Consider the following 26,176-nt stretch of genomic DNA (forward strand, 5'->3'; position numbering starts at 1 on the left):
AAAATTTAATTTTAATGTAGATGATGGCCTTGGATCTGTTAATTTTTTTGCCTGTTAATGGGTAATGATACAACAAGTCCATGTGGCTCATGTAAAATATGGCACAAGTTCTGTTCAGGAGAGCTCTGCCTGGGTTGGAGATTCTTGGGTCTGGCTGTGGGGCCAACCACTGCCTCTCTCTGCAGTGGTTCAAAACCAGGAAAGTGGCTCAGCTTTAAAACTGGGATCAGGGAAAACCAGAATTAAAGAATCATTGAGGCTGGAAAGCCTCCCAGCCCATGGAGTCCCGGCTGTGCCTGGTGCCCACCTTGTTCCCAGCCCAGGGGACACCTGCAGGGATGGGCACTCCAGGCCATTCCAAGGCCTTTCCATGAAGAAATTCCTCCTGATGTCCAACCTGGCACAACTTGAGGCAGTTTCCTCCTGTTGCTGTTCCTACACCCTCCTTTCATGTGGTTGTAGAGACTGAAAAGGTCCCCCCCCCGAGCCTCCTTTTCTCCAGGATCAGATCTGAGCTGTCCAGAGAAGAAACTGGTGGAAAAGGACACCCCAGAACCCTTACAGTTCCTCCAAAGAAGATGAGACTGGTATGGAGCAAATCAATGAAATTTCGTGTAAAAACAGCTCCCCAAATTGCCCAAAATGCAAAAAACACACATTGAAAAAAATCCAAACCCAAACAGGTGGCCTGACTGCCTGAGCACAAACCACTCAGGAGCTCAAAGCTCCCAACCTGTTCTTTTTTTGGGGTCGTTCTTCCAGGATTTCCAGGAGCCAGTATTGGACACGGATCTCAGCTCACCAATGTCTGCTCTGCTCTCGATTGGGGCTCGATTCCAGGCACTCTGATATTACTGAAAATACTTCAGTGGGCTGGAATGGGAATTTGATTGGAACCAGAAGTCACAGACAGCAAGAAGAGCCCTGTAATTTAGCAGGAGGACCTGAGCAGAGGGAAGCAAACAACAAAAAAAGTGATACTAAATCACCACAGAATTGGTCAGAATACCAATCTAATGACATCTCTTCCAAGAAGGCAGCAAGAGACAAAGCCTTGCCTTGAGTTTTAAAAAATGCATCAGATGTAGAGGATTTTATATTCCAAAATCTGTATCACAGGTAATTAAAATTGAGTCATGATCGTTTGGGAACAACTGCACAGGCGAGTCCCACATATTTCCAATACACAGATAATTTTGTGAGTATTTCTTGTGCATATTGCTTGAAATATTCTTTACAACTGCAATCCTGAAGGATGTCCCAAGCTCACTCCCACCCTTTTGGGCTAGAAATGGCAATAAAATCACTTAGGAACAGCACGGGCAAGGAAGGGTGCGGCCTAAGAACCACCAGAAATTTTAAAATTGCCTTTGTTGAAGCAGAACAGACAGAAAACAGCAACATCCCAGAGGCCGGTGAGCAAGAAATGAGACACCCAAGGAGTTCAGCTTTCTGCAGCATCCCTGGTGGCAAGACTGGGGGAAAGAACAGAGACTTCATGGCCCAAAGTCTGCGTGGGAGCCTGACATCCTTGAAGAGGAATAATGAGGGGAAGGAAGGTGTGAGAGAGTGGGAAAGGGGTGAGTGGTGTCCAATGTGTGGGGTAAGAAGGTTTTTTATAAATCCAGGACATACCAGACATGAGTCAGAGAAAGGAAAGAGGAGGAAGGAAAATATTATGAACTTGAAGACCACCATTAGTGGAGGCTCTTAGAACAAACCCCGAGTGACAATTCCCTCTCCCAGGACAAATCCTCAGGTTCTGGCACCTCATTCTCATGATAAATATTGCAGCAAGAGCAGGAAGAGCCCCAACCTGAGCACGGTTTAACAGCAGCTCGTAGACAATAAAATAGGAAATGATCCATGCACGAGACATTTTTATTATGGTTAATTTTTGTAACTTTACTACCAGGCCAAACCTATTCCTGTACTTCCGGCCTCTTATAATTATAATTCTAATTATTACTATTATTACTACTGCAGCAGCAAAGAGTCAGGTATTTTTCTCAGCACATGTTTCAGCAGTACCTTCTACTTTTCCTACATTTGGCACAAGTGCAGAAAGTTGCTTACAAGGAACCTCAGGACTCCCAGCCAAGTTTTGAAATCTGTAATGGGTTGCAAATGTTTTGGGGTGGTTGACTGATGAATGCAGTAACTTTACCATTTATCCTATTTTTTACCATTAGCAAATCTTGGATATTTTCTGGGACAGCAGCACTTTCCCTTTTTATGATTAAAAAAAACCCAAAAAACAAACCCCAAAACCAAAACAAAAAAACTTTTGAAAATTATCAAAAATAGCTGTTTAACTCCATGATTGGCTTGCTGCTCATAAAAATAAACACGGCAGGGTTGTTAGAGTGATGAACTTTTTAAAGAAGTAACAGGACAATTTCAAGTGTAAGAAAACCCAGTGTCAAAATGCAGTTACCTGCCATCCTTTGCACTTTATAAAAGCCACTTTCATCCCTGCATTCTCTCCCCTCATAATGATTCACTTCATTATTTCAGGAAAAAATCAGTGGCTCCCAGAACAGTCCCTGCACTGCCCTGGTTCATTTATTCACCTTCTTTTCAGTTCCAAATTTATTTATCGTTAAAAGTTGCTCATATTGTTGATTTTTTTCCCCACTCAGCACATCAGCTGTGATTTACATAAATAATAAAACCAGCCAGAGGTGTTTTGCTGAGGATTTGTGCATTTTGGAAGAGTGTACAAAGACTTTTACATCAAGATAAGAAGGCAAGGACTAAGTAATTCAGAGCTGCTATTGCACCAACAGCTGGAGCTGGAATATTTTACAATTTCTTCATTTTGCTGGTCCTGAGCACTCTGAGAAGGAGCAGGGACAAGGAGGACCAAAACTCTGCACTCCTATAGGAACTCCACCAGGGATTACTCAGATAGTTACAATTTATTTAGGGCTGGGTTCAAGAACTCTTCATTTCCCAGCTTCCTAAAGAGAAGGGAAACCCAAAATGTCTCTGGAGGACCAACACAGGCAGAATTCCTGCAGGAATCATTAATTAAGCAGTTACCCCTCAAGTTAGTGAAATTATCTCACCTTATTTTGGGGACTGGAAGAAAGAGATTTCACTCCTTCCTTAGTATTTCAACACTAAATGGATCTTTCTCCTTTTGCATTTAAAATACATTAAAACACCATTTAAAATACAGTTCTGCCATGTCAGGGTCTCTCCATGCTCACATGCTCCCCATGCTTTACATGTATTTTCAGAATTATTATCAGCAATGTTCTTATTAAATATAGTTATTTAAATAGAGTTTTGTATATTATTATTATATTATATTTACTGTATATTCTATTATATAATTTATATATAATTATTCTATATCATTATACATTATTTTATATTATACATTTTATTATATAAAATATAAAAACAAATAGCATAAAATACATATATTATAAAATATAAAATATAAAATATAATATAGTATATAGTATATAGTAGAGAGTAGAGAGTATATAATATATAATATGTAATATATATAGTATATAGCATATAGTATATTATACACTACATATTCTATATTCTATATTCCATATTATTCTATATATTACATCTTTTAATATATATTTTATTAAATATAAATTAATCTAAGCAATATTATTATCAGCAATAAAGTAAAACAAAACTGTTCTTCAGGTAAATTATTCTGATTCTCTGCTGCCTCATGGCCCCAGATAATGCCATTTTAATTACATGAGGGATATAAAATGCAACTATCTACACATTTTTTTCATTTTTATCCCAATGGGCTTTGAAACAGGTACTGGCAGTGCCCAGCTCAGCCCAGGGTGTGACCCAAGGATGTCCCAGCAGCCTGAAGAGCAGTTTCCACCTCTGGAGTTGAGGCTGATCTGCTAAAAAAAAAAAAAAAAAAAGAGGAAATCACAGTGTCTGTGCCTTTCCTATCTTCTGATGTAGATTTTGACTTCTTGAGGCAAAGATTGTCTCTGTGAGAAGCTACAGATGCAGGGGAGAAACCTGATTGGGCTCATCACAAAATCATGGAATGGTTGGGGTTGGAAGGGACCTCAAAGCCCACCCAGTGCCAGCCCTGCCATGGCAGGGACACCTTCCACTGTGCCAGGCTGCTCCAGCCCCAGTGTCCAGCCTGGCCTTGGGCACTGCCAGGGATCCAGGGGCAGCCACAGCTGCTCTGGGAATTCCATCCCAGCCCCTGCCCACCCTCACAGGGAAGGATTTTTTCCCAACATCCCACCTAAACTTGCAATCTTTCAGTTTGCAGCCATTCCCTGTGTGCTGTCCCTGCATGCCCTGGAAATTGTCTCTCTCCAGCTTTCCTGGGGCTCCTGCAGGCCCTGCAAGGCCACCCTGAGCTCAGCCCAAAGCTTCTCCTGTGCAGGTGAACAATGCCAGCTGTGCCAGCCTTTCCTGCCAGCAGAGCTGCTCCATCCCTCTGCTCATCCTGGAGCCTCCTCTGGGCTCTCTGCAGCAGCTCCAGCTCCTCCCTGTGCTGGGACAGGGCTGGGGCAGCTCTCAGGTGGGCTCTCACCTGAGCAGCACAATCCCAATCCCTTCCCTGCTGGCTGTGGATTTTCAAGGTACTTCCACAATTTAAAAATTCCAACCATCTATTTCTGAGCCTGAATGTATTTTGCCACATGTTGCTGCAAACAGATTCCATCATCTTCCTCGCTGATGCTCGTTGGCATGTCCAAATTTTATACCTCAAAATAGGAACTCAGCTCATGCTGACTGTCCAAACTTGATTTATTTCACTGGCACCACCACAGTTCAAAAGAGCTGAAAATCTGCTTTGCACATTCGAGCTTCCACCCTGTAGATGATATTCCATAACTTGTATAGCCGTGATATTCCTATCACGCTCTTTCCCCCTGAAACTCCATATTTTGAGACAACAAATCTTAGTGACCTCTGTAACCAAATATCTGAAAGGTGTAGGACACAATGGTTTGTGCTTTTAATCTTTAAATCTAGATCAGCACCTCTATAAAGGGGATTTTTTTGCTGATTATTCTTAAGAAAATAGAAGAATTCTTCACTTGGGGAAAGCTTTGAGAGGTTTTAAGTTCTTCATTCCCCACTCCAGGTTGAAAATGCTGCACTTGTTTAATGATGTAACAGAGAATATGCATTAATATTGGTGTTAAAACTCAACTGTTCTACATTTCAAATGTGGAATATGAAGTACTCAAAGTCTACATCACACTCTTAAAAAAACATTCATAACTGCAAAAACCACTAAAACATCGTTTGAGCAAATTAGGACAAGTGTGTGTTAAGTAATTGCAAACTGCTAATAGGCATTCAGGAGCCAGTAAAGGTAATAAACTGAATTTTTTCCTCAAGTTTTATTCAGTTTGTTTCTATTGAAAAACTGAAAAAATCAGTCCTCCTATTGAACAACCACTGCTTTAAAAACCTTTTACCAGCCATGCTGCAGTGCAAATATTGAAGTTAAAAAAAAAAAAAAAGGGTTTCAGTAGTAAATAAATGCAATTTAGGGTTAGTGGCCATGGAGGAAGACCTGATGAAAAGCCCATCCCAGAAAGTTCCCTTCAAGAAAATGGGAAATGTTTACATCATCCTATTCTATACCAAGGGTCTGTGTGTAGTAAAGACTGGAGAGAAAACATTTCCTGGTGTGCTTGGAGGATTTGTTATAACACAGATCTCCCTCCCTGCAGATGGAAATTGGTGTGGAGGCAGTCAGTGACCCAGGCTGCAGACAGGGGACAAAGATGAGAACTGCTTTTGGGGTGAGCACCACAACTCCAGGGCTCCTCTGGCATCCCAGAGCATCTGTGGTCCCCTCTGCACTCCTCCATGATTGCTGCAGGATTTTCAGACATTCCCTCTTCTTCCCTCAGCCTCATCCATCCTTCCTTCCACCATTTCTGACACGGGAGCTGCTCCTGGAGCCTTCCCTTCCCTCTTTGGGGAACTGAATGGGCTCGGATCTCCATGGGAAAGGAGGGAAAATGTCCATCCACCCCTGCAGGATCCCTGCTCACCATCTGGGCATCCAAACTTCCCATCTGCTCCCTCACATGGAGAAGAGGCTTTGTAGTGGAGATGGCTGAATTTTCTCCGACTGACAAAAAACAAAAACCAAGCCCTAAACATTTTTATTAAAACCAGAGGCACGTTCAGGTCCTGCTATTTCACCGAGGCACAAAACATATTTCGACAGGAAATTAATTTTTTTTCAAAGTTTCCAGCACGCCCCTCCCTTCAATCAGCCCTCAACTTCTTTAGCAGCCACATGAACTCCCTGATAACCTCACAGATGGAAAAAAAGCCTGACCCACACAAAAAAAAGGTGGAAAGATGCCTCTGGAGCAGCAACTGTCTGCTGAATTCCCTGCTGGAAACTGGAAACCTCCTCCCTGCTCACCACAGAGCTCAGGTCCAGCCACTCTGGGTCTCCCTTGCAATTTTTTCCAAGTCAAAATAAATATTTACCAATATTTACATCCCAGTGGTGCAATGGGCTGCGTGCTGAAGCTTTTTCCACCAGGGTTTGCGCAGAAAGTCACAGCCAGGAGTGTTTTCAGCGTGGTTTTCTACCTCTTTTTGTAGTTCAAAAGTCTCCTGACAGAGAGCTCAGCTCTTTTCCAGCCCCTGGTTTCCCTTGCCCTGCTTTGCCTCCCACTTCTCCTGCAAAAGCTGATTTTCTTGTGGGGATAACTCCTGGGACCAGCACGGATCCGGGCTCCACCTCTCACCTCTGGTTTATCCTGTCACGTTTGAAACTGCAGTGGCTTTTCCAAAGGTTATTTTTATTTTTGTGCATGGCTTAGATCATTATAACGAATGTTCCTGACTTGTATTTGGGAAGTTAGGCTCAGGCTTTGATCTTCCTTAAGCATTTAACTTAGACAAAGTTGTTCTATTGAACTGAGAGGGACTTACATTCCTCCAGTCAGGCATATGCACAAGCCCTTGAAGAATTATGGCCTCAGCCTAAGTCAATCCTAAACCTTACATGAATTCTGGATATTAAAAAGAAAAATGTTTTAAAACCCAGGTCTCCGAGGGAAGAAATAAATACTTATATATGTCCACTATATTATAAAAACTACTGTACTCGAATAAGACAGTCATGGATGTTTTTTAGATTTAAGAAAATAATTTTGAAATAAAATATATCCATACATGCATGATTAATGTGGCTTCTCTGTTCTCTTCTACTTGCATTATTTATATTCCTAGTGAGAGGGGGGAAAATTCTTTCCAGCTAAAGAAGCAGCCTCTTTTATGAATAAAAATTAGGTTTTCTTCTTTTTTTTTTTTTTCAGGAAAGTGGAAAAAAGGCCTTTCCATTTGATTTTCTGACATCAAAATAATACGGTGCAACTCTGAATATGATCTGCTCCTTACTTTGATTTCCACCATGTCAAATTTTCATAACAGGCTTCAGCAACACTTCCAGGCTCCAGCGAGGTTATTTGGGAAAGCAAACACAATAACAGGTACTCATGGCCCAAAATTGCCTGGGAGGAGAAGACAGGGATGGAGATAACACAGGCAAAACCAATAAACAGCACAATTCAAGGAACAAGCTGCAGTCTCCCCACACCCAACTCCTTGCCACCATAAAAAATGATTTCCCAGCATAAACGTTTATCTTGTGTTCAGAAATATACCAAAGATTCCAGTCAGGAATATTTTTAGAGGCCAGAGACCTCTGGAGAGGCGTAAACCCCACCTCAAAAAAGGACTTGAGCCAGGATGAGATGTTGGGGCAAAAAATTTTTGTAGGATCAGGTTACTAAAAAGTGGAGACTTTTCAGACACCCCAAAGGTTTGGAGAAGCTCTGGGAAGTTCCTTTGCCATCCCAATGCATGTTCCACATCAAATTACGGAAGTTTTTCACACTTAGGCATGGCCGGAGCTGTGAGTGATTCCCTCGTTCACCTCTTCAAACACTTTGGGGATTATTGGCAAAAGTGCTGCCAAGTGAGTGAGGGCTGAGGGATCTCCTGAGCAGGAACATCTGGAGTGAGCAGGGAAAAATACCTGGGAAGGACAGAGGGGTTTGGGATGGGAGAGACCTTAAAAATCATCCAGCTCCAACCATGGCAGGGACACCTTCCACTGTGCCAGGCTGCTCCAGCCCCAGTGTCCAACCTGGCCTTGGGCACTGCCAGGGATCCAGGGGCAGCCCCAGCTGCTCTGGCAATTCCATCCCAGCCCTGCCCACCCTGCCAGGGAACAATTCCTCATTCCCAAGATCCCATCTAACCCTGCCCTCTGGCACTGGCAGCCATTCCCTGTGTGCTGTCCCTGCATGCCCTGGAAATTGTCTCTCTCCAGCTTTCCTGGGGCTCCTGCAGGCCCTGCAAGGCCACCCTGAGCTCAGCCCAAAGCTTCTCCTGGGCAGGTGAACAATGCCAGCTGTGCCAGCCTTTGCTGCCAGCAGAGCTGCTCCATCCCTCTGCTCATCCTGGAGCCTCCTCTGGGCTCTCTGCAGCAGCTCCAGCTCCTTCCTAAAAGGAAGAATTTAAAGAAATGTAGCTTCAAAGGAGAATACCAAGGATGGCAGGAACACAAAACTGCCTTGTTTGTCTTCAGATCCAGCTCCTGGTTTGCAAATCCTGACAGCACAGGCAGGATTATGTTTGGGAACAGCACTTTTCTGAATATCTTCTCAAAAGCAGCCATTTCCTGCCACCTGATCCATGCTGAAGATCTTGGGTGACAAATGGAATGTTGGTGGTTTATTGGACACAAGGACACTGAATATCTCAAAGGTCTATTTATGTGAAAAAAGCGTAACAAAACCCTCCAGTAAAACAAAACAAAATAAAATAAAACAATAGAATAGAATAGAATAGAATAGAATAGAATAGAATAGAATAGAATAGAAAAATAAATTAGAATAAAATAGAAAAAAATTAAAAATAAAATAAAACTAAAAAATAAAATAAAATAAAATAAAATAAAATAAAATAAAATAAAATAAAATAAAATAAAATAAAATAAAATAAAATAAAATAAAATAAAATAAAATAAAATAAAATAAAATAATAATGCTGCCTAAACATCTCCTAGCTGGAAACAAAGGTAGGCTTGGGTTATATGTTGCTTTCAGCTCCCCACTGCTCAAAAAGCACCAAAGGTGAGGTGACCTCTGTTCCTAGTTCTCTCCCTGAAGCACTTCCAAATTATTAGGGATTCTTGATGAATTTTTTTAAAAAATTTCTGTTTTATTTGCCAAACCATCCCAGGACCAGCCTTACAAACTCCACTTCATTCTTCCATCATAAAGGAGAAGTCGTGCCCTTCAATACTGTGCTGATCCCACTCCAGGTCACAACAATCTCCTTCCCAATTCCACCTCCCTGGGGCACTCTGGACACAATTCCTTAGTGCAGGTACAGAAGTGAGTCAGTCAAAAGTTACAAATCAAATTGTTCCATTTTCCGTCGGTGAGTAATAGATGGAAAATGCAAAATGTCATTCTGGGGCTGGAGAGCCATCTGGTAAAAGCTCCTGTAGGAACAGAGCTGATGAACTCCATGGAAATATTAAGGAAACATCCACTGAAGGCATTTAGCCCCTCCAGAGACCCATAGTTCACGCATGGTAGGCAGGTAATAATGTCCAATTATTCTGGAAACAACCAAACAAGTCACTGTAAAATTATCTCATTTGCACCAGATCCAGCATTAAGTGTTTTTCAAAATATTCATCATTCATTGCAGGTAAGGAAACAAACCTACTGATCAATCTCTGAGGAACTGCACATAAATCATGAAGCCATAGTGAGAAAGTGGCAATTTTTCATGATTCCAGGAGTAATATTTTAAAGCTGACAGGCTGGCAGGGTGGTCCATGTCTGTGGCATTATCACAGCTGGGAGGAACAATTCCAGGAGTAATTGTTGGAGTTAATTTAACGAGAACCTGTGGAAAATCAAAGAGATTTTTTCTCTTTTTGTTTAATCTGAACTGAGTTTACGTAGCTGACGAGTGGCTGAAAGCAAGTTTTCACCAAATTAAAGGCATCTTTTTATTACTACATAAAGAGAAAGATTTGCTTTGGCAGCTTTTATGTAGATCAGCCAAAGACTCATGTCCTGAAGGCAAACAGACTTTCAGGCTCTATTTATCAAAGAATCATGGAATTATGGAATATCCTGAGTGGGAAGGACCCACAGGATCATCAATCCAAGCCCAGACCTCCAACACTCCCACCCTGGGCTTCCTTGGCATCCCTGGCCAAAGGCTCCTGGAGCTCTGGCAGCCTCGGGGCCGTGCCCATTCCCTGGGGAGCCTGGGCAGTGCCAGCACCCTCTGGGGGAAGAACCTTTCCCTAAAATCCAACCTAAATCCCTCCAGGCCCAGCTCCAGACGTTCCCTCAGGCCCTGTCCCTGCTCTCAGAGTGTTTCTCCACCACTCCTGGTGAGGAAGTTGTGACTCCATGGCTGTTTTGTCCCAGTTCTTTTCACTTTAACCAGTTTGCCATGAGACACAAGTGCTTCCTTCCCTTGTTTTTTGCCCCTGCTCCTCTCCCTTACTGTCTTATCCCATCCATCCAAAAGGATTGGGATGTTTTAATGAATTCTCTCTTTCTTTGATAATTCTGACACCACAAGGTTTAGAAACCCCACTGCTGAATATTCAGAGGTGACCACTCTCCCAACACAGCTTCTATTTTTGGATTTTATCCCTTCTATCCAAGCTTTTCAGCTTTGTTTACATCCTCAGGCCCCATCATGCTGCTCAGGCACCACTGGCCGAGCAGGAATCGTTGGATGTTCATTTGTTATCCATTGTCAAAAGGGACAACTTGCAAATCCCACGCTCCAGATGCGCTTCCTGCAACCTCTGGCAAATTCCGACAGCACGAGGATTTTAAATGCAGCTTTTCAATCCAAAATGCTCACACAGGGGGATGGATCCACAGCCAACAGCCTCACTGTGGAGTCTGAGGACCTCTCAGAAATGTTCTCCAAGTGATTTTTGTCAAACAAACTGCAAATTTAAGGCTAAATCTATGTCAGCGAGCACAAGGCCTGATAAAAGTGGATTTATAGAGTGAAAAACCAGTGTTGAGTATCTGATGTGGGGATGATAGATGTTCAAGGGGCTGGATTTAGTCTGGGCCTGTAGGCTGAATGTGTAGAAATAATTGGGGAGAATTAAGAGCAACACTGGAACATTGTGTGGTTTTATTTAACCCAAAAAGAGCCCAGTTTGTGTGCTCAGAGGCTGCTCTGTGCTCTGAGCCAAAGCGTGCTAAGTGGCAATGATCAGGAGATCACTGAAGTAGCTGCAGCCTAATTAAGTGTCAGTCTGATCTAGCAGGAAGGTTGGAATTCATGTTTCCTAATTTATCAGCACATTTAATTGAAATTGTTATATTTATGAACCTAAGAAAGATCTCGGTGATAACAGAACCTGTCCCTGAACTGCCAAAACTTTCCTGCCCCGTTCTGTGGAGACTTTGATCAAAAATAAATTGGAAATTCCAGTGTGTCCCTGCAAAATTCCTGTATATATCAAACCTAATGACTGAGGACTAGGGAGAGAATTTGAGCCAAGTCATGGTTCATAACTTGATTTTGAGCCTGTTCCAGTAACACCACCCTGCCTCACGCCAGTTTGATTTAGAGATAGGCCTCGTGCCCAGCAAAGGCTAATTTTGTCTGTAATTACAGATTTAATGTTCCTGACATGGTCTTTGCAGAGGAGGGACCCTCTGAGGAACCTTCAGACAGGCTGAAGAGCTGCTGAGGCCGAGAGTCAAACTCTAAAATATGAAAAAAAGGACAAAAAGTGAGGATAATAGTTTAAAGCAGCAGCAGGCCCAGGCTCTGTACCTGCTGCATTCCTTGGGATGGAGAAGGAATTTCTCTTCCACCCAGACGTGTTTGGATGTGGAAGCAGAGGGCTGAGATTAGGATCACAACAAAACAGGCTCCATTTCAGCATGTAATGTGAGGATTATTGGCTGTGCCTCTGCGAGATGTTTTCTTTTTGTGACTTCTCCTCCACTGGCTCAGGGATTGCTGAAAAGCAGGAATTAGACCCTGGGTTGATGCTGCAGCTTCTTTTGCTCCCTCGCTTCCTTCATCCTCAGCAATCTTTACCCACACTGCTCCTCCAAACTGGGAAATTTCTGAGCAAGATCTACAGAAAATGGACAATTTGGACCGGGCTTGGAGCAATCTTGTCCTTTGGAAACTGCCCCTGCCCATGGCAGAGGGATAAATAACTTTAATCTCTTCTAACCCAAGCCATTGTGAGATTCCAGGAATCTGATTCCAGGGATCCCTGGAAGAGCCAATGATTTCAGAATTACCTTCACATGGGCCTGTATCCCTTTGTGGAAGGTGATAAAGCTGGGACTCCACTCCCAAATCAGTCAATAATCCTTAAAAATAACCCAAACAAGACCTGAATTTTAACCTCAGAGATGATTTTACTGAGGAGACTCCTGCACAGTCCTGATCCCAGCCAGTAACCAGATTGGTATCTGCTGAAACTGAGACCAGAACCAACTTTCTTGTCTCACATTTCTGGGTGATAAAGCCTGACTGATTGTGTTTAAGAGGCATTGCCAACCTCAACAGGCACAGTGACTTCTGGGACTGGTGATAAAACAACCTTTATTGCCTGGGCACCACTCAGAAAATAAAGCACAAAGTCTAGGGTTTATTTTTCACATAACCTGCGAGGAGATTCAATTATTTAAAATAATATATAAGATCGTCACCTACAAATTTCTTCATGGTTTTCATACCCTGAGGCAAATTGTAGTGATACAAAAATCATTTTGTTAATAGTGAGTCTGCCAATTCTTGGGCGAAATATGTGTCTTAGTTACTAATGGCTAAATATGAACCATTTTTGGATTAATTTTTTTGGATTTCATTTCTGTGCTGCATCCCAAAACTCATAATTGTCATTATTGCCATCTCTGCTGGTTTTGGCTGGGTAAATTTCTTTTTTATTTTTCCCACTAGATGGGATGGAGCTGTGCTTTGGGTTTGTGCTGGATACAGGAGGGATAATACAGAGATTTTTTTTGTTTGTTATTGCTGAGCAGGGCTTACACAGAGCCAAGACCTTTTCTGGTTTTCATTCTGCCACTCTGGCAGAAACTGGGGGTGAGTGGGAGATTGGGAGGGGACACAGAACAGGTGACCCCCACAGGGCCATGAAGCTGATAAGAGAATGGAGAGAAATTCCCTGTGGAGACAGAATGAGAAATTTGGAGCTGCCTGGAGAAAAGAAGGTTGTGTGGAGACCTCACAGTACTTCCAGAGTCTGGAAGGGCTCCAGGGAACCTGGAGAATTCAGCTGTAAGTGATGTTCCTCTACACTCTTTTAAAAGCCATTTTTAAGGAATTTAATCTCTATAGCAAAGGCAGCAGTCAGATATTCCCATCCAAGCCAGACTGGTGCTCTGCTCCCATTAGGAAAATAATTTTGATTTTTCTTTAAAATAAAAGGTCAAAGGTAGGTTTTGATGATCTTGGAGGTCTTTTCCAACCAAGCTATGGGGTTAAGTAGAGCCCACAGTCTGACACCACAGGAAAATAAATCATTTCCCCACCTTTGTTACCAATAAATAAATGTCTTGGGGAAACCTAGTTAAAACCTAAAGAACACAATATTTTTAATTTTAAAATTAAAAACATGTATCTGAGAAATTCTTGAAGGAAAACCTAAAAAGATTTGGAAGGAGTCAATCATGAGATATCTGTGAGGGCTCTTTTGGCTGTTCTGAAGCAAAAGAGATACCTCAGAGTGAATGCAGATATTTCCGCTCCTCGTTGCCTGAAATTCAAACCTATGTGCTACAAACCCCATTCCTACTTTAGAACTGGATTTTAAAAATCCAGAATTAAAAATTTCTAAACAAAACACACTCACACACACTCTTCCCTCTTCTGGTTTTGTCTACAAAGGTGTGAGAATTCACAGCTCTTCACCTGGGATTCACAAAAAGAAGGATTTTTCAAACCAATTTGAACTATTGCAGTGATGGTTGGCTGGAGCAGGACGTGGCCCTCTGCAAACCACTGGGTTTCAGCTGATTCCCACTTTCCTGAGCTTTCATTAAAATTCCAAATTTAGTGTCCTATGGGAGAGTCCTGCTCTCCTGCAATGACTGAGCTCCTCCAGGAGAAGCTTCCTTCAGCAAGTTCTGCACTCAAAGGTGCAGGACAGAGTTTCTGAGAAACTCTCTTGGTCCAGAGTCCAGAGATTTGTGTTTCTTCATCCAAAATCCAGATATTTCTGTCTCAGCCTCCAGAGGAACCTCTGCCCTCCAGCAGTTTCCCTGAGAAGTCCCATCCCTGACTGCCCAGGGCTGTGAAATCTCTCCTGTCTCCATCCTTAGAATTTGTTCTCAGGAGCAGAACATTCCATTTTTGCAGCAGTCCAAGGGCAATTAATGAGAAGTCAGCTGAGCTCTGACCACTCAGCAGAGTCTAAGCAGACAATTTGGGTCAAAAACACTTTGGTCCTTTCACACAGCACAAAATGCCTTCTCCTCCTTGACTTTGTCCACTCCTGACCTTACCAACAGTTAAGATTTATTATTCTAATTACTCAGAATTATTTCAGTGTCCACTGTGGGTTCTTAGCCTGTGGATTTTTTAGGATTCTCTTCATGAAAATCCAGCCCCAAAAGGAAAATGATGTCACAGCAACACCAGGAATGAGAAATATTGTGGTTTAGGAATTGTGCGGCACCATGAGGGCACATTGCTGAGGAAAATCCCCCCTGGAGGTGTCCAAGGATGGCCTGGATGTGGCACTCGGTGCTCTGGGCTGGGGACAAGGTGGGGATTGGTCACAAACTGGACTGGGATGGCTTTTCCAGCCTCAGTGACTCTGGTATTCTGTGAAAGGGCTTCAGAGTTCAAAAAAATTACCATGTCAGACTTCTGCTGGGTAGAAGAAGTTTCTATGTCTCGTGGGAGGAAGAGTTTTTATTGAGATGTATTAAATAATTAATAATTTCTAAATATCCTGTACATTTCAGAGCACAGGACATCGAGTGATTCTACAAGTAGTTGATCACACACCTCTGCTGTTTGCTGAAAGAGAAAGATTTTCTAAATTTTAATTTAGGGATGCTATTTAGGGATCCAGTGCATCATCACCTTGGGGAGACCTTGCACAATCCAGAAAGCCTGGTCAGCTCAGGAATTTCCCCTAATATTTTATGTGCTGATGAGATCAATGGGGTGGATATTTCCCTGTTGCTGCATTTCAGTTTGAATTTACATCCCCTAATCTGCTTTCCATTGAACAGCACAGCTCTTCCCTTAGAGAGCATCTCAGGCTGGCCCTGTAAATCCATCATGGAATAAAGAAAAGAGAAAAATGCTCAAATACCTGACCCAAATACTTGTTCAGGCTTTGGGAAGGCTCTGCCAAGCTTCCAGTTCAGGTGTACATCAAACATCTGAAGGAGGGATCCTCTCTTGCCTCATCACCAGCAGTGTTTTGACCCAGATTTTTTGTTAAATACCAAACCTCAGGAATTTTAATATTATTTGAGAGACAGTCCCTTGAAACAGCACAACAACTAGATTTTTATAGATCTGCCAGGACTTGATGATATAGTGGCAGTGGGAATATTTTTATTTTTTAAAAATAAATCAAGAGTGAAATCTCTGCAATTGAGACAGGCCCAGAACAGGGGATGAGAAAAGCTCCAACACGTCCAGCACGGACAGGGAGGGTCAGGGACTCTGAAGCCACATCTGGATCCAATGCTGGGCCAGTTCTTCACTTTGGAATGATTTGCACCAAAGGCATCAGACAGAAACATCCCTGACCTTTGCAGGGAGGCAGGGATGGGGAGCTTAGTGGCTGATGCAAAGATCTGCCCTTGGAAGGCTTGGCACCTCCCAAAGGATCCCTCCAGTGGCAGCATTCACAACGATACCTCAGGTTTGAGCTTTTCTATTTTTCACATTTTGTGCTGCTTTAGTGTGTGGGGCTGAGCTTCATATTATGGGATGTTGAGCTCTGTGCACAGAGCAGGGAGACAAAACAATTCCTGCTCCAGCTGGGCACCAAGGACAAATGATCCAAATCTCAGCCCAGCAGCACAAACCCCGTGGGCTGCAGAGAGAAAAACAAGCAGGATGGGAGTGCAGGGGCTGCAGCTGGGATTGGACACTGAACTGCAATGTGCACATGGAGCAGAGCTGAGCCCAGGGAGAGACCCCGGCAGCGCTCGTGCATTTTGGGACCATTTGGGTTCATCCTGGGTGCAGCCCTGGCTGGGCTCTGGTGCTGCCCAAGGTGGATCCACAGAGGCCTTTTCATAAATCCCTGCTTTATTCTTTAGCTCTGCCTAGTCTCTGCTCTAAGGCAGCCTGCACAAGGCATCAACAAAACAGAAGGAAAATTTACAGCCTCTTATTCTAGAAGAGTATTGGGAGAGTCATTTAATAAATGCTTCTGGGTGATGCGGCCTGGTGGTGAACAAACATGATTCCAGTTCAGATATTGAAGTTTCCAGTTCAGATATTGAGGTTTCCAGTTCAGATATTGGTGTCTACAACGTTTCCAAGGCAGTTTAGGGTTTCAAGCCCATTCTTTTGGGAAGGGTTGTCCATCTACATGACTCAACCACCCCAAGCATCCCCAAATGTGTACTCACCTATCCGAGTGCCCATTCCTGCTGTGCTCTGGTGAGGCCACACTCAAGTCTTGTGCACAGTTTTGGGCTCTTCATTTCAAAAAGGACATTGAGGGGCTGGAGCGTGTCCAGGGAAGGGAACACAGCTGGGAAAGGGCTAGAACATGGATGTGATGAGGAAATGTGAGGGAGCTGGAAAGGGGCTCAGCCTGGAGAAAAGGAGGCTCAGGGGAGACCTCATTGCTCTGCACAATTCCCTGACAGGAGGGGCAGGGAAAGGAGGAGAGGAAATGGCCTCAAATGGCACCAGAGGATGCTCAGGTTGGAGACTGGGAAAGAAAATTTCCCTGGCAGAGTGGTCAGGCCTTGGGCTGAGCTGCCCAGGGAGGTTTGGAGTCACTGTCTGTGGGAGTGCTCAGGAGGAGTCTGGATGTGGCCCTTGGGGACAGGGTTTGGGGTGATAGCACTGGATGATCCTGGAGGGCTCTTCCCACCCTGGTACATCTGTGATCCCCAAAGGCATGGATAAAACAACAACAGCACAAATTCCCTTGGAAACCGGAGCGGTCTGAGCTCAGCTCGGAGCATCTCCCGGAGCCGCAGAGCACACTGACATCTAGTGGGGTCTGGGGAAAGCACTGCCTTGTCTCCTGCGCTGGCAAAAATCCCCCCAAAAAAGATCACAGAAGCCTTTTGCAGCTCACCGATTTTCAGCCATCGGACAGGGCCTGAAATGTGGCTGCCCTGGGATCCCTGGAAGTGTCCAAGGCCAGGTTGGGTGAGCCTTGGAGCACCCCGGGGTAGTGGAAAGTTCTGTTCATGTCAGGGGATTGGAATAAGATGATCTTTAAGGTCCCTTCTGACACAAATAATTTTGTGATTAACACAGAGAAAGCTGAGCCTCTTCCTTGTTCCAGCCCTATTTTGGCCACGGTTTCCAGCTATTTTCCAGGTGTAGTTGACAGGTTCCCTTTAGACCTTGAGCAGGATAAGAGAACTCAACACACCTTCCTGAAAAGGGAAGTGACTCCTTGTAGGGGAACCTAGCAGGAGAAAGGAGCAAGAAAAAGTGGAGGCAAAATATTTTCATGTACGTTCTTTCAATATGACTTTCTTCCTTAGTTTAGCTACCTCCCTCCAAGTTCATGTTACAAAAAACCAGGGGCTCTGGTGTTGGGTTTGAGGCATAGGAAAATCAATTACTCATCCTGGTCTGATCCTGCAGCTGAATTGCCTGCCACAACCCACACTGCTGCAGGGAAAAAGGGAATTAATCATGGATATTAGACTGAAGTGAGCCCATCTCAGCCAGTCCTGCCCAGCTGCAGTGCTGTCTCCATTTCAGTGCCCATCCCTGCAGAACTCCCAGCCCCTGGTCTCCAGGAGACTGTAAACAATCAGCTGAACCCGATGCTCCTTTTTCCAGCATTGTATCCCGCCCGGAGCAGGCACGCTCTGCTTGCTGCCACCTCCCCAGCCGTGACAAATTTAGACAGCTTGGGTCATGTCCTCCCAGCTGGCTACTGACACGAGGCTCCTCCTCAGCAAATCTGCCTGGAGCATTTCGTGGTGGGAAGATGAGTTTGGAATTCCTGCTCTCGAGGTCTCCTTGAACCCTGATCTCTGCGAGCTGCTGGGCTCGTCCTCTGTGACACCTCCTGGTGATCCATGGCACCTCCAAGGGACCTGTGGCACCTCCAAGGGATCCATGGCACCTCCTGGTGATCCATGGCACCTCCGGGTGATCCACATCACATCCAAGGGATCAGTGTCACCTCCAAGGGATCCATGGCACCTCTGGGTGATCCACGTCACCTCCAAGGGATCAGTGTCACCTCCAGGTGATCCATGGCACCTCTGGGTGATCCACGTCACCTCCAAGGGATCAGTGTCACCTCCAAGGGATCCACGGCACCTCCAGGTGATCTACGTAACCTCCAAGGGATCTGTGTCATCTCCAGTGGATCCATGGCACCTCCAAGGGATCCATGGCACCTCCTGGTGATCCATGGCACCTCTGAGGGATCTATGTCACCTCTGAGGGATCCATGGCACCTCCTGGTGATCCATGGCACCTCCTGGTGATCCCTGTCACCTTCAAGGGATCCGTGTCATCTCCAGTGGATCCATGGCACCTCCAAGGGGTCCATGGCACCTCCAAGGGGTCCATGGCACCTCCAAGGGATCTATGTCACCTCTGAGGGATCCATGGCACATCCAAGGAATCCATATCACCTCAGAGGGAGCTGTGTCATCTCCAGTGGATCCATGGCATCTCTGAGGGATCCATGTCACTTCCTGGTGATCCATGGCACCTCCAAGGGATCCATGGCACCTTCAAGGGATCCGTGTCATCTCGGGTGGATCCACAGCACTTCCAAGGGACCCATGGTACCCCCTGGTGACCCATGTCACCTCCAAAGGATCCATGTCACCTCCGAGGGCTCCGTGTCACCTCTAAGGGATCCGTGTCACTTCCTGGTGATCCATGTCACCTCCTGGTGATCCGTGTCACCTCCTGGTGATCCGTGTCAGATCTCTGCAGGGAAGCAGCTGATGCAGAGACAGGATCAGCCCTTCACTTTCCTCACAGCAGCACAGCCCTAGGATGGGGTGAGATTTCCCTGCCTGCCACGGATTTTCCACAGAGAACATGGAGCACGTCCTGCCCAGCCAAGGGGGTGATGGTGCCACTCCCCAGCTCCTGTAACCCACCAGGGATCATCTCCACAAGCTCTGCTGATGTTCCTGAAGCACAGAAGAGGGAAGAGCTGCTGGGATGTCAGAGAGCTGCACGTAAGTCACAGGGTGGAGAACAGGTTCTTCTTGTCTTTCCTGTTTTTCCTGCACTGGAGAGAGAGAACGGATAACAAAACCTATTTTCCTAAAGCTGATTATTTATAAAGCAGTACGAAATATATAAGTTTATGTTTTAATTAGGGTTTAAAAAAATTCCACCTCCTCCACAGGTTAAGTTTTTCAGAGTGGGATGTTTACTTAGTGCTGTTCCAAATAAAGATTAATCTTCTCCTGACTTATTAAGAACAGGAAAAAAAAATAGGGTAACACCATGTTTTAAGAGGGTATGAAACTTCAGGGAAAGAGGGGTGGGAGTGATTTTAGTTAGTTTGTTTGTTTGTTTGTTTTTTATTTTCATCTAAGGAAATATAGAGTTTATGCCAGCCTGCTGTGAGCACAGAGGGCTGTTTTAGCTGCTTGCTGTTGTTCCTGTTGTTTGTAACTAAACAGCACCAGCCAAAGGAATTTTTTGGTACCTCACTGATTGCTTCTAAACAGCTCCCCTGCCATGGCTGCACAAGTCAACATCAGAAGTTTGCACTGAATTTTAGGTCCAGCTGTGAAAGGCTCAGACTTTTAAATAATAATAATATTATTAATAATAATAGCACAGCATCCTCTACATCTAAATGAAAGTCAACCCAAAGATGCCCACATGTGCAAAGTTTCATTTTGCAGAAATTATTTCTGTACAAACTTCAGGTTTTGGAGAGCATTTTCTCATGTTCTGTTCACATCACAGGTTGCCAAATTTTCTTGGAGCCTTCTTAGCTTTTGGACAAGTGCAGACAGTCCTGAATGAGCAGAAACTGTTTGAAAGGATCCAGAGAACTGGTTCACACACTCCTGAGTACAAATTGAACACAGCTCTGCCAAGCACTAACCCAAACAGAGCCAGCCTGTAATAAAGCCCAAGAACTTATTAATTCACAGAGTGCAGGTGCTGAGTCTGCTGCTCCTGCAGGTTTGGTCTGTGCTGCTCTTGTGATGGTTTTTCCCACTCTGCTGTAAGTGTTTGGGTGAAACTTTACAATACAGGGATGAAGGGAGCTGTAATTAGCAGGAGAACTCAAAAATTGAGGATATTAACTCACACTCTGGAGCCACAAAATTCTGCTCACCTTTTCCCAGCTATTTCAGAAGGGGGATAGGCAACATCCACCTTGTTAAGATCCACTGGCCTACATTTCAAGTGCTGATGCAGTAACCTGAGCCCCCTGGCATTATTTTCCAAGCTCTGTGCCAGTGCAGAGTGTTCAATTTAACATCCTCAGCTCACTCCTTGCTGCAGCAATGCCCCTCAGAGTGGCAGGAGCTGCACAAACCCTTCTCCACCAGGACCAAGTTTCCATTTTTCCTGCCCAGATGAAATTCCACTCGCAGGTGTGGGGTGTTTTATTTGTTGGAGAGGGGTAATGAACACTGGAGAAAAGCTCAGGCCTGGAAGAAGGCAGCAGGATGAGGGAGGATTTAGACACAGGATGAAAATTGTAAAAGTGGCTTTAATATAGCCATTACTCTTCCAGAGGAGGGAGAGAGTATGTTAACAATTTTATAATAGAGGCAAACACAATACAAAATGAAACCTCTGAGAGATCCCCCTGCCTTTCTTCTTTACTCGGGCTATATATAAATATATATATTTTTAATAATAACCAAACTTCCTTCACAAGCCTTCAGTACTTACAGAAAATCAGGACACAAGGGCATCTCAGTTCCTGAGCCATATCCATAATTATATGATTGAAATAGCAAATGTCATCAATAAGGCTGTGTTTGTCTCTCACAAACACTCCCTGTTAGGTCATTGCTCAGGATAAACTTGTGACCTGGATGTCACTTCTCCCACAGAGCAGAGCAGAGCAGTTGCAACGGTGCTTGAAACACACGTTTAATGCTAATTTTGAGCTCATCAACCAGCCTTGAGAGAGCAGGAGCTTCTGAGATACCAGGATCCTCAGCATTTTATGAAAATAAGCAGCGAGGCAGAGAAAACTGTCCTGGGAATGCTTCCAGGGTGGGAAAAGCAGCAGCAGAGCTGCATTTACTACACAGCACAGTTCACCACAGGGATGCTCAGTGCTCTGCAGGAAACACAGTTTTTCTGCCCACTTCTTAATGAATTCAGGTACTTAGAATTTCAGATTCATTGAGGTTGGAAAAGAGACCCGAGGTCACCAAGGCCAAGCTGTGACCCCCTCCCTGTGCCCAGCCCAGAGCACTGAGTGCCACCTGCAGGGATGGGCACTCCAAACCTCCCTGAGCAGCTCTTCCCAAGCCCTGAGCACCCTTTCCATGGGGAAATTCCTCCTGGTGTCCAAGCTGAGCCTGCCCTGGCCCAGCCTGAGCCTGCCCTTGATGCATCAAACCTTCACCCTGTTACAGACCAAGTGATGGAAGGGTTGGGATCATCCTGAGGGTTGGGAAAGCTGCTAAAATCCAAACCAGGAATCCCTGGAGCTGTACAGGCTGTTCAGAGGGAGGTGGGTGCTGAAGGTAGGTCCCAACTCTCACACCAATTACCCAAACCCCCTCATCTCCCTAAGAAATGAAAGTACCCCAGGTTAGTTACAACTCCCCACCCCCAAATTTCCTCAGCTTAGCTCATTCCATTGTCCCAACAGAGATGAGCAGAGGAAAATATTTTCTTTTTCAGGTTCTGGGAAGAACAAGAAGCAAACATTAAACAGCAAAAAGGGAGCTGGGAGCCAAAGCCATCCTCACATGAGCTCTCACTCCAGCTACAAAGCAGTTTGGCTCAGTGAAGGCAGCCACAGCCAGAAAACTGGGGAATTTTAAAACTTCTGTGTAAACCAGAGGCCTTGCAAGGAGAAGTGAGTAAATTATATGAATTTTTACAGAGCTACACTCTTCTAACCCTCCCTCCCACTAATACAGAAGGACTAAGACTGAACCTGCTTTTTCCCACTCTCTTCTGCATTTTAATTCCCAACAAAGCAGAGCTGAGAATTGGATTGTCCTGTTCTGTCCTGTCTTGTCCTCAACAACCCAAACAAATCAAATACCTCTCTTCCCCTGCTTTATAACCCTGGCCCTCAGTCTTTAAGGGTAAAAGGTCTGTAACAAAATTAATAATGCCTGAACTTAATTTCTGCTGCCTCCCATGCTGCACCTACTCTTCCAGTACTATGTAACTACTGGATTTTTGGGGTGGGCTAAAAACACCTGCCACAAAACTCAATGTTTTCTCTGTCATATCCAGTTTTCAGGATTGGGCTAGATTTTGGAGAAGTGGAACATTTTTCATTTAATGCAGTTATGCACACACACAAAATCAATGTGTGTGATAGAAAATGCTTGTGGTTATTGTTATTATCACAAAGATAATGATGATGGGAGTATTTAAGTGGCTGTAACTCAATACCTGGGTGAGAGGTGCAAGAGGGACAAAGACTTGAACCAGTTGCATCCTGCACAGATAAATTTAATCCCTTTACTCTTAGTCGCAGAAGAAGGAAGGGGAAATTAAACCAAACCCCCAAACTGTAACATATTATGAGTCTGAGTGAGAGCTTTTATTCCTCATCCCTCCTTTTACAGGCAAGGGTTGCTGCTATAAATCTCTGGGTCTGGCTAATGGAGATTTTTCACCTTCATCCCACCTTGCCTGACTTTTACAGCTTTAATAATCATGTCAATATTGTCTTTGCAGTACAATATTTCTGTCTTTCTCCTCGGGTTTACCCTAAGTTTGCTTAAAGATAAAAGAGGTGATAATTAATTTGTGTGAGAGAAGAGGCAGAGCCTTAAATCCTTTCCTGTTGGAAAGCAAACTGAAGTGTGTGCTTAGCAGTGGTGATAGCTGAAGGTTTCTGCATATTCCTCCTTTTCCCAGGAGGAAGAAAATGATTTGGAAAAGCCCTTATTATACAGAAGGATCCACTTTGAGTGTTTGAGGACATGGATTCAACCCCAGGCTGAGAGTTTTCACACTCCTGCATGTGAAAAACTCACTCCTCCTGAATTTTTATGGAGTAATTGTTGTTTAAATATACAGTCAGAGGCACTCTGTGAATATTTCTGCTGAATCCTGTGGTAGGAACTATTATGGAGATGATGTTGCTCCTCCAGTACTTCACTGGGTTGGAAAATGTTATCTCCTGTCCTTTGGGATACTTCCATGCAGAGAGAGAGATTCCTTTCTCAGAGCTGTTTATAAACACTGGCTTGAAGGCTGCATTTCCAATATTCGGCAACCAAAAAAGCATAGCTGTCAGTCACCCAAAGTTCAGGTTATTATTCAAATTCCCCAGCTGAATCTTTATCCTTCCACTCTCCATTAAGCCCTCCCAGCCCACCAAGCCCAAGCTCTGACCCATGCCCACCTTGTCCCCAGCCCAGAGCACTCAGTGCCACCTCCAGGTGACACCTGCAGGAATGGGGACTCCAAACCTCCCTGGGCAGGTTTCCAAGACCTGACCACCCTTCCCATGAAAAAATTCCTGCTGGTGTCCTCTGTTTTACTCTGTTGTGTTAAATATTGGCCCTGTCCACTTAGACCTTGGCATTTGGGCTGAATTTCCTACACCAGAATTGCCCACAATCTCTTTGGAACCATTTCTAGCCACAAAAAGAAGTTTGCAGTTTATGTGAAAGAAGCTGCAGAAAGAAAATATTCAGATTCTGTGTGGCTGCCTCTCTTTATGCCCCTCACATGTTATCCCCACAACTCAGAACTAAACTGGTCATGGAATAACTGCAAGAATGACTCCATGAATTTCCTCTTTGGGAACTGAATGTGATGGGGAACCAACCCAGACTTTGCTCTGTTACCACACTGGTTAAGCTTTGCTTTTTGTACAATGACAGCCAGTGATGATAAAGAAGGTAAAAGAAATTTTGTCCGTTCCTTGCTGAATTAAAAAGAATTTTTAGAGTGGACTGTAAAAAATGGGTTTAGGATAAATGTGGAGTGTGACATGCAGTGTATGAAGTGCAGGGGCAATTCAATCAGTCACAGGGTTTGCATTACAGAGTAAAACTCCAATTGGTCTGCAGGGTGGGTACTTGGACTGTTCTTTGTGAGTAAGACAAGAAGACTTGGCTCTCAAAACAAAAGAATTTATTAGATCCAAACCACTTTTTAAAAGATTCTTGAAAGTTTTTAGCATGTTAAGAAAGGTAGAGTGTGAAATCAGAAAAAAACCAGTTGTAACAGCAGACAAATACAAAGGGATTGATCTTTTCTACCCCACCAGCCTTAACTAGAGGAGATCAACAGTTATTATTTTTTTCTTGCCATTTTTCAGGATGGGAAAATCCTGATTTTCAGGTTCACGCAAGTGTCTGATCAAAAGACCTTCCTGACAGAGCCCCCAGGGATGTCTCCTGTCGGTTTTTTAGTCTGTCCCTTACATTTATCTCTACTTGCTTTGAGCCACGGCAACCATCACACGTTTGGCTCCATTTGTCCACAAGATGTTTTAAAATTCAGCCTTTTTAACAAGGAAAGAGCCCTGAGAGAGGCAAAACAAGACGTGTGAGTCATGGGGAACAGCTACAGAAAGGAACAGGAGGAAAGGGAGAACATCACTGCAGACCAAATGTGTTTCACACATCTCAAGCTCTTGCCCTCCATCTCCTGCTCCACATCTCCTTTCCCTGCCTTTCTGTGCCAGGAATTGCCTCCTCTTCCCATGTGGCAAGGGCTGTGGATCTCCTGTCACGTTCCCTTTTCACTCCCATTCAGTGTTTTTTATTATTCCTTATCCTTGCTTCACGTCTGAGCTCTACAACCCTCATCTGTAATGAGATTTATTTTCTTTCCCTCACTTCTTCCCAAGGCAAGGAGTCATGGGTCATTGTACCAGCAGCTTCTTTTCTCAAATCCCCAGATCACTGAAAAGGAAAAAAAGGAAAAGCTTGAATTTAAGGAAAATAATAGAATTGTCTATAAATTTTTATGGAGTGATTGTTGTTTAAATATACAATCAGAGGCACTCTGTGAATATTTCTGCTGAATCCTGTGGTAGGAGCTATTATGGAAATGATGTAGCTCCTCCAATACTTCACTGGGTTGGAAAATGTTATCTCCTGTCCTTTGGGTTACTTCCACACACAAAGAACTTTTTGTGGGATTTTTAACTCAGCATGAAGCACAGAAGCCAAGTAAACTCCTGAACCCTCCAGAGTGGGGCCGTGAGGCAGCTCCAGGGAGAATCTAATCACCAACCTGTCACCTTCCCTGAGCTCTAGGAGGACAGGGGAGATTATTTTATCTGTCCTCAGGAAATGTGCCTACCACCTGCTTTCTGATGCCAAGAACATCATGGGGAGGTGGGATCCTAAAAATCCTTGCTTTACATTCAAACCATTCCTTTCTGAAGTTTGGCTCAGCTGTTGGGAACTCCCCTGCACATGAAATCTTCAAAATTCCAGATTTCTCACACAGCTAAAGCTTTCACAAATATCCAAGAGTGGTAGAAGATAAAGCCACTGCAAAGTACAAAGATAAAGGCTCCTAAATAATGGAATCCCAGAATGGTTTGGGTTAGAAGGGACCTTAAAGATCATCCAGTGCCACCCTGCCATGGGCAGGGACACCTTCCACTGTCCCAGGTTGTTCCAAGCTGCTTCCAGCCTGGCCCTGGACACTTCCAGGGATCCAGAGGCAACCACAGCTGCTCTGGGCCTCCCCACCCTCACAGGGAAAAAATTTTTCCTCATAATGTCTGTTGATGTTTTGGAAAATGGTGACTGCTGCCCTTACTGAT

General features: G+C 44.2%; 1 long non-coding RNA gene across 2 annotated transcripts; it reads right to left on the reverse strand.

Annotated features, from left to right (window-relative positions):
* Window positions 1-3,655: 3,655 nt before the first annotated feature.
* On the reverse strand, window positions 3,656-17,457 carry LOC135295169 (uncharacterized). 2 transcript variants are annotated; one of them, XR_010357194.1, is made up of 4 exons: window positions 17,348-17,457; window positions 16,665-16,800; window positions 7,405-7,517; window positions 3,656-3,896 (listed from the first exon to the last, which is right to left on the reverse strand). It is a non-coding gene; the product is annotated as an uncharacterized LOC135295169 (long non-coding RNA). The 2 variants fall into 2 exon arrangements; XR_010357193.1 differs by lacking the exon at window positions 17,348-17,457 and having other exon boundaries at window positions 16,665-17,253.
* Window positions 17,458-26,176: the final 8,719 nt, after the last annotated feature.

Source organism: Passer domesticus, chromosome 2, assembly GCF_036417665.1.
Source record: "Passer domesticus isolate bPasDom1 chromosome 2, bPasDom1.hap1, whole genome shotgun sequence".
In the NCBI taxonomy this organism is placed as follows: domain Eukaryota; kingdom Metazoa; phylum Chordata; class Aves; order Passeriformes; family Passeridae; genus Passer; species Passer domesticus.